Genomic DNA, 11407 nt, shown 5'->3' on the forward strand with positions numbered 1-11407 from the left:
GGGCATACTGGGAGAGCCAGACCACCCCTTTGGCAGTAGCCTCCTGTTCAGCTGGATTAGGCGTGTTCAGTCTGAAAGCTCTAATCATTGAAATACAATGCCTTATATTCACCTGGAAATTAAAAGATATGATTAGTAAAATCATTTCAATAGGCTAGATGCAGAGACTCCGTTGCTGCTTCTTGGCAAAAAAACAGACACAAGCTAATTAATCCTCATTAGAATGACTGGCCCTCAAAATCTTTCTTCTAGGGAGACCAGTAATTACCGAAAGAAAGAGACAGAGTATGGGCTTGAACAATAAATGTCTTCAAAGTTAATCTAGTTAAAACTTCAGGAATTGATCTCTATTCTTGGCAATTCTTTAGAAGGCTAACAGTGGAGCTGCTTCTCAAACAAACAAATTGATTGATATAATTGTTTGGATTTGTGTTGCTGTACCCAAGATGAGAATCTGGCCAGGAAACTGTGCTGGTTTTGGCTGGGATAGAGTTAATTTTCTTCACAGCAGCTAGTCTGAGGCAGTTTCGGATTTGTGCTGAAGAGAGTGCTGGGAACACAGGGATGCTTTCCTGCCCACTGAGCAGTGCTTCCACAGAGTCAAGGCCTCTTCTGCTTCTCCCACCGCCCGCCAGCCAGGAGGCTGGGGGTGCACAAGAAGTTGGGAGGGACGCAGCCGGGACAGCTGACCACAGCCCACTCAAAGGGATATTCCAGACAAGATGCCATTGTGTTCGGCATCTAAAGCTGGGGGAAGAAGGAGGAAGGGGGACATTCAGAGTGATGGCATTTGCTTTTCCAAGTCCCCATTACATGTGATGGAGCCCTGCTCTCCTGGAGATGGCCGAACACCTGTCTGCCAATGGGAAGTGGTGAAGGAATTCCTTCTTTTGCTTTGCTTGTGCACACAGCTTCTGCTGGACTTAGTAAACTGTCTTTATCTCAACCCACCAGTTTTCTCACTTTTGCTCTTCTGAGTCTCTCCCGTATCCCACAGACAGGGAGGGAGTGAGCAGCCGTGTGATGCTTGGTTGCTGGTTGAGGTTAAACCGCAGCAGAAACGCAATGCCTTGTACTAAGTGCAGTCAGAAGAGACTGCACAATGCACAGACAGGTGGAAACAAGACTATGAAATGGGGAGAAAAAGGAAGTTTCCATCGGTGGTTCTAAAACCTTTCAGAAATTCTGATCCATTTCCTTGCAGGGGGTCAGTGGCAGAAAAGTTAAGCATGTGTGACTGGCTGAGATTCATTCCCCATGAAGACTTTAAAAGCTCACTGGAAATCGCAGAAAAGCTCTTTAGAGGACAAGTGTCACGAGGTGATGTATTCTGCTGCATAGATGTTGGGTTTGTACACAAGTCTGCTACCTGTATGAGTTTGATTTAAAACCTCCTTCCTTACCAAGGATACAGATCTATTAACTTGGTTTGTTTAGGCTTGAATCTGTAACAGTTATTATCTCTCCCAAAGCTTAGCAGATTGATCTCTGAACTCAAGGAAACCCAGTATGTGATTGTTGTTGTACAGGACACGGTGAACCCCATGGGTGGTGCTCACAGCAGAAATGCAGCATTTTAGAAATGTGAAGATGCAGCTATGCATTGTAAAGAGCTGCTTCTTGTCAACAGTGCTGAAATACAAGTTAACCAATGCAGTCCTTGCCCAAATAATTGGCTAGTAGACAACACGTCCTCCAGAAAGTTTTCCCATTATCTCCAGTGAGCCTTTTTCTTTCATAATAAAATAAATCTTAGGTGAATGGCACACTTGCCATCTCTCCTACTGAATTATTTATTCACTTCCAGCACTTACTTGCTTATTTGAAATTCAGTGCTGTCATGTATTCATCAAGGAAGCTGTCTTTGTTTAGTCTGAGCAAGAGTTTAGACTGTCCATATCCAAGCAGCTTACTCTTCCTTGGAAGGAAGATGTTTTGGAAGAGGTCATCTTCCTCCCTCCCACCTCTTTTAGCCTCTTAGTTAGATTTGGAACCGATGAGTAAAGCAAGAGGAAAATATGGTGTGGAAGAATGATGGACTTGGTCTCGGAATGGAAATAGCAGTTGTACAAGTGTTGGATCCTACCAAAGGCTGAGGCGTTGGTAAATCCGTGTGCATCAGTATGGTCATAAAGTGGTTACAGCGGTTACACAGAAACGCCAAGGAAGGAATATCTGTGAAAGATCAAGCCCGACGCATGAAAACTCACCCTGATGTCACACTTGAAATCATGACTTGGGATTTGGCTGACACTGGTGGTAAATGAGTAACAGGAAAGCCTTTCAGGATAAAACTGATGCTGCTGTTGTGAATCCTACTGTCCAGTGCTGTGTTACTGTGAGGTTGTCCGGACAATTTTTGGACTAAAGCCTGAACCTGCTTTCTAGTTTTCTGCTTGTTTATGGCTTGATATAGCTGCCATTCTGGCTGTATTTTCCTCTGTTAATTTAAACACTATCTTAACAGCTCAAGTGCCTGTTCCAGAATCTGCCATTTGTGAAGACTAATGTGATGTGTTTCCCCTGCACATCAAACATGTCCATTCTGTTTCTTTTCCCTAAATCAGCGTGTGGGAAGGAGGGACAAATTTTCCACAGTATATAGGTATATGTCCCAGAGAACAGTGAGTCTCCAAAAGCAGGACAATGTTTAGCCTCTCACAGGAGTGACGTTGCAGTGCGAGACCCTCTGGAAGATGTCCCGATGATCTAATGAGTAGTATGATGTGCTCCGTAATCCTGTGTTTTGCAGCAAAGTCTGGGATTGACCTGTACCCTGCTGCTGAGTTTTGTAGTTCCATCAAAGACAAGAATAAAAAAAGGGGCTTAAATGACAATTGAAGAGGCCGGGGTCTGGGGGGGGGGCAGGGGGCGGGAGAGAAAGAGAAAAAAAAAGTAACAGGCTCCATGTTCTTGTTGCTTCTGTGCTGTCATTTGAGCATGGTGGAATCTTTTGGGCATTTAAAACTCATGTGGGCTCAGGACACTGGTCTGGGGAGGCTGATCTGCAGGCTGACAACCCACTGATGTGGAGGGGCTGTCAACAGCCCTGAGTTGTCGTGGTATCGGAGGGTGCCAGGGACGCTTGTAGATGAAGTTAATACTGTGGGAGCTGGCGAAGAGCAGATTCTGCTACATGAGTAGGAGTTAAAAGGAGGGCATTAATAATCAGCACTCAGTTTCACAGTTCGAATGTGAACTGTTGAAAGATATTTCAGACTTCCTACACCTTTTTTTTTTGAAGGTTTCCTGCTTTTTTGGGGAAGGTGATGTCATCAGTTAAACTTCACTGGCGCTCTGAAGGTACTGCTTGGTATGCTGAGCTTGTAAACAAAGATTTCTTTACAAAGATACTGGTTTAATTCCCATTCGAATAATCTTGTTCTGGAAAGACAGTAGGGTGATGCGTTTTTCTTTTCATTGAGCTAAAAATTATTCCCTGGTAGAAAAGGAAATGAGGAAAAATTATACTGGCATAAAAGCATCTTAAAATAGCTTCTACCTGGAGTTAGCAACCTTTTTGGTGTGCCAGATAACAGTTTGCCTTGTCAAATTAGAGGTGAGGCATGCCCACAAAAAACGCTGGAAGCTGGAAGAATGCCTCTTGGAGGTGAAATGCCATTCAGCAGCCGACGAGCAGTGCTTTGCCTCTAAAATAAGGCACGGCTCCCGGCTAACCTGAGTTCAGAGCGGGGCCAAAGCTGGAGGCTGCTGCCTCTCCCCGAATGCCACAGCTTCCATCGGCATAGGGTGTCACTCTGAGCTTCTCTCAGGCTATGTTGGGCAGACACAGTGAAGGCAGCAGAGTCCAGAGATCGCTTGGACTGGTTTCTGCTGTGAAGCTGTGTCAAGAACAAATTGCAGCGTAGGGGAACTTGCCAAAAATGCAGATGTCGGAGCTCATACATCCAGTTCCCTATGCGGTTGCAAAGTCAAATAGATCTGGGTACTTAAAGAAACTACTCACAGAACTGTTGCTCAGACGGGGATGAATTTTCCTGTTAAACATTAAAATTGATTTTTTGGGAGAAAGGTAAGTTTTTCAGTTAGTGTAAATAATGATACAGAAATCGTAACAGGCAATTCCAAAGTCCAGGCATGTGTTAAAAGGGATGAATCATTGTGTCTGGCTTCTTAAAAACTATTGTATTAATACTCAGCGTGTATTGACATAATCTCCAGGAAGTTTTCCAGCAGTGTTTTATCTCTAGCATTTTTGGATCAATAACACAAAATTAGAAGTGGTAAAGCTTTTTCTCTAATGGCCACTGCTGAGTGGCTCAAATAGGATTCCAGTCAAATAGTTTTATTCAGAAGCCGTTGTCTCTAATTGTAAGATGCTGATTAGTTATAATAATATGCTGCTGACAATTGATGAGTCATGCCAATAGTCAGATCAAGAGATTTGAACAACAAATCTAAATATAGCAGATACAAAGAAATTGGAGAATCTGAAGTCTATTACCAGGGGCATTGCTAGCACAGCTGTTGGAATACATGGGGGAATATAATAAAAGTTGTTTATGATATGAAAATGTCAGTAAAACCCTGTTGTTGCCTCTTGCAGTGGCTGGTCTGACAACTTGGAAACTTGTTATTCAAACATGCTTTTACCTGTGCAATTCACGCTAGTTGTGCATGAAGTTTTATTTTTGCTCTGGAAGGTCAGATTTGATTCTTAAGAATCTGTTGTCATCTTCCCTTTCCTCTTTTCTATTTCGTTTTTTTCTATTAGTAGAAGGGGGCATGAAAGCTCCTTCCTGAGACTTTTTAACCTCAGAGCACGTATCATGGTATCTGATGTAGAGCCATGAGCAGTTTGTAGGAGGACTCATAGGCTTTGACATGGTTTAGATGTTCGAAAGAAGTGCTGCATCAGGACAGCAGCTCTCTAGAGTGGTAGAAGGACAAGGCCCAGGTATACAGATGTCTTAGTCAGCTGTTGTAGGTCACAGTTAGATGATGGAAGCTGCTAATGGATCTGTCACACACCACCTGGTAGCCTCTAGCTATAGAGGAAGAAAGAAGTGCCAGCTACAAAAATTCAAGGGAGAAGCCTGGAAGAAACAAAATCTGAATGTAAATTTGTTAAGAGACGAAAAGCAGCTGAGCTACTGGGCTTCCTGGGAAATATAGGGGGGAGAAGGGAGTCTGGAAGGAGTGTAACAGGTGTTAGTGATGGACTTGTGGGTGCACGAAGCTGGAACCTGGCAATGCACAACGTCCTCTAACAAAACCCCTGTTTGCCAACTTGACCACACATATAGAGGAATCAATATATGTAAAAGTGTTGTATCTATTCACTTTGCTTTATCCACTGATGTTTTTAGTGAGGGGATTTTGAGGATCCAGATGATGTCTTTGGTGCTGTTTCTTTTATATGTTTTATAGAAAAGCTAAGGGCTTCATATGGAAACCTTTTTCTTGAAACTCAGAGTGAATAAATGACCCTTAAAGTTAATTGCACGATTCCTTTGCATGTTGTTGCTGTCTGTCAACCCTCAGCATCATTGCAATAGAGACATTCTAGGTGGTATATGAATAGTGAAGAGAAATCTAATTTTCAGGAATTCTTATTTCTTTCCAAGAGAAGATCTGCTTCTGATTTGTTTGGTGATTTACCAACCTTCGATGCGCGAGTGTGTTTTTCTAGGCTTTTTGTACCCTGCTTTTTAAAATAATAATTGAAAAATAACAACTGCTTAAATTGTAAGGTATTCTTTGTTGGATTGACCTGAATTTGCACCTTCTACAAGTTATTCCATCTTGTTGTTTTGATGCATTAGAAGTCTCCTTCAGACCCTTATCTACAAAAGATGTCAAATTGTTTACAGCTCTGTTCTGGAGTCATGCCTTAAGCTCTCTAGTTCCCTTCTTTATTCCATATAAGCTACTCCGCTGATAGTTGTGTAAGTGTTATAATGGGAGGGGGGAGAAGAATCAGGTATACCCTGAGTGCCCTGAATTTAACAAGGCATGCAGCCATGTAAATACTTCAAGTTATTGAAGAGGATGACGGTATCTAGTAGCTTTGTAAAGGACAATAAAGTAACACAGAAGGTTAGTTTCCACATAAATTTAGAGCTTTAAAAAGTACATGAGAAGCGTAGGAGAGAAAATATTAAAAACTTTGCAAAATATGATAATGTTTCTTTTAAAAGTCTATATCTGAAACTGTCTTGGCAAGTAAAAAAAAGTTGCCCAACAGTAGTTTCACACTTTTGCTTATATGGCTGCAAGAGAAATATGTGGCTGTGGAGAACTTTGCTCTGAGCATGTGTTAGCTCAGGTTATCCAGCATGGGTTTGTGCAGCCTGTCTTAGAGAAGGCTCAAAGAAGCCCCTCTGCTTTAAGAAATATGCCAAAATAAGTGTTTGAGAAAACAATGACTCTTTTTGCTCTGGAGGAAAGACTTGCATCCCTCTAAGTTTCATTCAGAGAATGGGACTTGCCTGAATTTGAGCCTGCATTTTTACTGTTGGAGAGTGGTGTTTCCATGCCTTTTTTCCCTCAGCTAATGGCAGCTGAAGAATTTGGGCAGGATCGCAAATGAATCAGAAGTCTGAAGTGAGCCTGTTTCCAGAAAAAGCGTGTCACTGCTGCACAGGAGCTTGACTTGTTATGTGAATGTGGGTGTGCTGAAGGACATCATGGAGCACCATCAGCTGGCTGGTGCTTGGAGGTTGCCATTCCTGAAAGGCAGAATGGATTCTCTGAAGAACTTGTGCCCCTAGTATAGATGATGACTGATGTATTGAAAAAATTACTATGTTTTACTGTAAACAGCAGATGAAACAGGTCCCTAGGCACTAAAGCAGTGGGAGGTTTCCTTGCTCAGCCCACTGGTTACATGCCAAGTGGGTTGATGGTTTATTGTAACTATTTCATGGCATGTTATTCGAACGATTGGTTTGTATCTGGGAGATGAGGAACGATGACAACTTTTACCAAATTGTTTTAGACCATGGAAGGAATTACTTTGGATGTTGTATGAAGTTAAAGGTTCAAAGGACTTGTGGGTGGAAAGTGTGACAATTTCAACAGCAGAGCTCCATTGAAGGGAGAGAATACGTACTTGTTGGATAGCCACATGCCTCAGTAGATCGGAAACATATTTGTTTGATGGAGGTGGTGCTTAGCTTTGTAGATAGAAAGAAGAAAAGTTAGTCCTAAAATATTTGGTTTTAGTGTTACGTTCAGCACACATCACCTTGTATAAAGGAAAAAGCAAGATGTTAAGGCAATGAGACAAATGTTAATCATCATTTTCTTTCTTGGATCACTGCTAAGCAGCTGTCTTATTCGTTGCTTCATTTCCACTAGGGGCCAATCAATTGGAATTACAGTGCTTTTATAGCTGCATCTGCCTGAGCCCACTTTGGAAATGTTAGCTCATTAGCAGGAAGCCACTCTAAAATGCTCCACCTTGCTGTCTCTGGCTCAGCCCAACCAGCATGCAGAGAAAGCACAGGTTTTTCTCTCAGATAAGCTGAAAAAAAGACTGCTGTCAAGTTTTGTGCACGTAGGTCATGCAACGTGGACTCAGGACCTCATGACATGTAGTGGATTGCAGCCTGGTTGCAAGCAGTCTTGGAGGGTGAGCGTTGTCTGTGTGGGAGGACCCACATAGCTCGACTGGAAACTTAAGATGAAACTGTCTCATAAGGTTTCTGTTGTTTGCTTTTTCCAGCTGGGCTGTTTACACTAAGATCTCTTCTTTAGTATTGCAACATGTGTGTTTCCCTCATTACTTTCCTCTTCCACCTCTGTGAATCAGCAGACTTGTATAAAAATGAAAAGAGAACTAACTTGGCAAGTAGTCAAAGGCTCTTAAGGTTGAAGAAGGGATGAAAGCGGATGTTCAAATGTGAGTAATCCTGCTTTTTGTCTTTTGTTGGCAGTGGATGTTGTCAGCCTGGTGTTGCATCTGAGTCTGAAGCACGGGAAATAAGCATAGCGTAGGCATAAGGCTATACCAGCCAGGGAAGTTTTGGGCTGAAATGTAGCCCCTTGAGGGGTTCCCAGGTCGAGGTTCAAGGTGGTTTCACTTGCTGTTGGAAATGTCAAGACATGTTCTCAGCTGCTGGATCAAGAGGTTATGTTACTGCAAGTAAACCAAGCATACAGAGAGCCGAGTGTTCTCAGACTCACAGAAGACTATGGGAATAGCATGTCAGATGTAAGGGAGGTTCAGCCAGTTAGTTGTGTCGAAAAGCTTTCCAGCCACTCCCTGCCATTCTTTGGAGGAAAGTAAATTATACAAAATATCTCAAGGACAATCAGTGAGTGTCAGCTGTAGCACAGCATACTTGCTAATCCAGCCATCATGGCCCAATGTGACATTTGCACGTCTTCTGGACGTAGGTGATCACTGCAAGCGCGCACAGAAAGGAGGACTCGCTTTCCTGCGCTAGTGTGCATTCATAGGCCCAAATCATAGATCACGCTGGAAAACAGTTTTGCAGACAAGGATCTGGGAGTCCTGGTAGGACAGCAAGGTGACTGTGAGCCAGCAATGCACCCCTATGGCAAAGGCAGCCAACGGCATCCTGGGCTGCATTAGGAGAGTGTTGCCGGCAGTCTGAGGGAGGTGATCCTTCCTCTCTACTCAGCACTGGCAAGGCTACATCTACAGTGTGTCCAGTGCTGGGCTTCCCAGTAGAAGAGAGACACGGATGTACTGGAAAGAGTCCAGCAAAGGGCCACAGAGATGACTAAGGGCGTTTTTCTCACGAGGAAAGGCTGAGAGAGCTTTGACTTGACAGCCAGCAGAAGAGAAAGCTTAGGGGGATCTCATCAATGTGTATAAATATCTCATGGGGGAGTAAAGAAGACAGAGCCAAACTTTTCTCAGTGGTGCCTAGTGGCAGGACAAGGCAGCGGGCACAAACTGAAACACAGAATACTCCATCCAATTCCATAATAAAACACACTTTTATGGTGTGGATGACTGAGCACTGGCACAGGTGGCCCAGAGAGGTTGTGGAGTCACCATTCTTAAGTATCTTATCTTATTTTATCTGGAGATACTTCAAGAATGACTGGACATAGTCCTTTGTAAACTCCTTTAGCTGACCCTGCTTGAGCAGGGGTTGGGCTAGATGATCTCTAGAGTCTCCTTGCTCTCAAGAATTCTGTGAAAACAGAGTTGGGTTGTGTCTGATGTGGAAGCTTGAATGAGGACAACTTCATTCAAGTAGAATTTGGATTAAGTTGATTAGGTTTAGCTCAAAACAGAGCAACCGTTCTGGTTTTGTGAATATATGTAGCAGTAGAGGATCTGCTTACAATCTTCAGTCTTCTACAAGCTGCAGTCTGTGTGGTGCTTGACGTAATAAGGATGTAGCACTGCAGACCTTGCTGAGCATGGAAAGGTGTGTTCTTCAATGGCTTTCTTCTTTCCTTGGAGGTCTCAAAAGATAGCTCTAGGCAATTACTTGCTTTCACAAATCAAACTTTTCTGGATCGGACCAAATATTCTACTGTGCAGACTCTTCAATATGTATTAAGGGGCTGGTTTCCCTGAAAATGTGGCTTTTTTTTTTCTCTGCCAGAAGGTGGTAACATCTGCTTCTCTAAATGACATTATACTCAGGAAAAAAAAAAGCTTATTTAATTTGGTTTATGCTGTCAGGACTTGACTGACTTTTTCACAGCCTAGTAGATTAAGATTCACTCTATTAAATCTCTGTGAAAGCCAGTTAGTCTAGGCAAAAGACAGAAAAATCTGCAAGTACTTTCCAGTCTTCAGATATTTTCTATGAAGCATTGTATTCAAGAAAGTGGACCAGCAGCTTCCTCTCTTACTCACACTTGGAGATGGACATTGAGGGGATGGTTGAAAAGTGGCATAGGCTTGTTTTGTGCACTGCCAAAGCTGCAGTTCAGTTTTTCACGGTGGTTTTCAGAAGAACTGACGACAATTTTGACTGAAATTTGGCTGCAAACTGGTGTAAAATGAGGCCGCAACAAGATGATAAAACTTATGTGGATGAAACCTTGTCATAACGAGCACAAATGATAAATGCATCGATAAATTTTCAAGATCTTGAATCCAGCCATCAGCAGAAAAAAAAAAAAGTATAATTGGCTGACTAACAGGTGTAATAGGTGCGCAGCCAGGAACAGCATACATCTGACTGACTTGTACTTGGTGTTTCTAGAACACCTGCTTTTTGAGGAGTTGCACAATTTACCCATTTCTAGCTGCTAAACTCACGATCTCCATCACTTCCAATCTGATTTGTAGAAATTACACCCAAACCCATGATTCTCTGGACCATAGGTTTTTGATTAAAGAACCTGGTGTGTTCACATCCATTTATTGCTGGATCTGGGGTGATTGTTTTTTTTTTGTTTTCCTAAATCATCTTTTAATTGCCTCCCAAGCATTTGCTTTGCCTATGAAGGGATGTGATTTGCCTTATGAGACTGGAAGCAACACAGAGAAGCGCACGCTGCTTTTCAACGTCTGCAACTGTGCACAAAGCTTGAGGACATGGAGACTTGAGTTTTGATGCTTTGGGAAGAGGGGGGTGTCTTGGTCATTATAGCCCTGGAACCTGCTTGCTTTGTAAGCTTAATCACTTTGCGAGGCCTGGGGACTGATTCTTCTTAGGCTTTGGCTGATTTTGTCTTAGACAGCCTAGAGCTTTAGTTTTGTTGGTTTAGATGCAACAACGTTGTTTTTTTTTTTTTAACGATGAGGTGGCAATTGCCTAATTTGTTTTGCTCTTTCTTCATTTCATATAAACATGTGGAATTACCATAATTTTATATAGGCAATTGTAACAAGTAGTTATTAGAATGAAGCGTTTACGGCCATAGTGCAATGTAATATTGGGTAACGTAGGCGTGGTATGACAGTAGAGGCCACCAAAGAAGTCACAGGTGTAGAGGAGTAGAGGCATGGAATGATAATGGAAGGGGCAGAGGATAATGCTGGAGGCCTTAGGGCTATTGACAACTCAACCATGCTCAGTTAAAGAACTGCAGAGCTGGAGAAAACCAGTTTTAGTGGTAACAAAGAGAAAAGGAACAGCCATCTGACTCTGGGAGAGTATCTTACCTATAGCAAACTGGATGCAAAGAAAGATTTAGGTGTAAAATTGTGCTAGAAAATGTATAAAAATACTCAAATGTGGGCCCTAGAGGGAGAAGGAAGAAACAGTTGACAGCATACTCCTCAGCAAAGGAGAGGAAGAAACCCCATCATGAACAAGATGCTCTTTCTAGCAAAGGGCTGGGGATGCTTAACAACCCCTGTCCTTCCCCCCAGCTGATTCTCAAGGCTGACTTACTGTCACACTGGAGAGCCAGAGGGGCAGAGCAAGGGAGGGCATAACACCAGAGAAGGCTTTTGTATAGTAATGTTTGACTGTACTACTGAGCTGTGCATTGTATTGTT

Source organism: Tauraco erythrolophus, chromosome 1 (assembly GCF_009769465.1).
Source record: "Tauraco erythrolophus isolate bTauEry1 chromosome 1, bTauEry1.pri, whole genome shotgun sequence".
Taxonomy (NCBI): domain Eukaryota; kingdom Metazoa; phylum Chordata; class Aves; order Musophagiformes; family Musophagidae; genus Tauraco; species Tauraco erythrolophus.